General features: G+C 31.5%; 1 long non-coding RNA gene across 1 annotated transcript; it reads left to right on the forward strand.

The window, feature by feature from the left end:
• Positions 1 to 6: 6 nt before the first annotated feature.
• Positions 7 to 1672, forward strand: LOC116185336. The gene is made up of 2 exons (XR_004150172.1): positions 7 to 877; positions 910 to 1672. It is a non-coding gene; the product is annotated as an uncharacterized LOC116185336 (long non-coding RNA).

Genomic DNA, 1672 nt, shown 5'->3' on the forward strand with positions numbered 1-1672 from the left:
ACGATGAATAGTAAACTCGTAAACTAGTATTCAATGGAGAGAAGAAAAAAAAATATTAGATACAGTGATCGAGAGAGGAATATTTAGATAGACATTCTTTCTCCTAAAAATGACGAGGTACGACGATCACATTATTCGTCGTGTCGATTATTTAGATCGAATTAATACAGGTATCAGATGTACGTGTACATAGGTGTATGGTAAAATTAGAGCACGCTATAGCGATCACCGTGAATCAGTTCAATGAATCAACGATACCAAAGAGACAGTCGATGAAATTTTCTTAATTGTACATTAGACGATTATGTGTGATTAAAGTGACATATTGATTATTTCTTGTGAATTTTTGTCTCTGATGTTCGTTTCCGTTGAATAACCTACGAATCTTGGGATCCTTAAGGATATTATATATGGGTTGGGTTCTTGTGGTTTATGCATTTCACGTTCGAAGTTCTTAGATGTGAGTAACGTTTGAAAAACACGTTGTGAAATTATAACACTCGATATTTATTTATTAAGAAATAGAAATAATTAAAATTGTTCGAATATTCGATTCGAATTTGAGGATGGTTCCATCATGGATTAGCAATAAAAATGATGCAATATAAATATTAAGGGAACGTGTATATAATGATTACCTAGTCAATTAGTCTCCGTAGCAAAACAAATGATGTAATCTAATACTCATCGATGTTTTGTAAATAAAACTAATAAAAGTTTATCCTTTATCTTACTCGTAAATATAACACTTGTCTGATTCAACTATTTTCTCAATAGTAATTTCTCATAAAAGTTCGAAGAGATTTAATTCGTTGTATTTTAAAAAAAGTATATATATATTTTTAGCACGAAACAGTATTGAGAAAGATTTGAACATGTTTTTGATGTTTCTCTATTTATAATAGCGAGATTCGAAAGGAAAAATTTGCATATCTTCTGTCTCTGAACTTCGAACTGTATATATAGGGTGGTGCAATAAAAATGAACTCTTCCAATATCTTATAAAGCTTCAATAACAATATAGAATTTATAGATGTTCAAATTAAAATTTCGTTCTTTTTCTTCGATTATATTGACATATACAGGGTGATATAAAAGAGATGAAACAATTTTTGAGCATACTTGTTGAAATAAATTAAAAAAAATATTTAATTTAATAACAAAAATGTAAATTAGAGAAACAATCTTTTTTCAATTTCCCAATTTCAATCAAAGTAAAATTTCTATTGATCATCATGATCCAAAAATTGTTCAATTCTTTTATCGTTCAACCCGTAAATATCATTATTCCACTTAACTTTCACGTTTTTCGCGTCTTCAATATACTTTCTCGAGGAAGGTGCTCGCGCATTTTTCACTTTAACATACAATTTCGAACGTGGCAGGAAATATAACGTGCGCGTCTCGGCGAAATCGCGCTGATTAAGCGCGCGAAAACGCGATGTCATTAACGTGGCGCTTATCTCAAATCGCATCAATTTACGAGATGAACCTCAACTTAGAGGTTTCACGCGAGAAAAACGTGAAACGTCTCGTTAGCATCCTCCCTCCTCGTGTTAATTATGCGAAGGCCGCGGCTTCGAAATTATAATATCCGCGACATTATTTCAACGGAGTGTACCACACCTCCGTTAATCGATGATTTTAATCGTAAAAAAAAAAAAAAAAAAAA

This window comes from Apis dorsata, unplaced genomic scaffold (assembly GCF_000469605.1).
Source record: "Apis dorsata unplaced genomic scaffold, Apis dorsata 1.3 scaffold_162, whole genome shotgun sequence".
Lineage (NCBI taxonomy): Eukaryota > Metazoa > Arthropoda > Insecta > Hymenoptera > Apidae > Apis > Apis dorsata.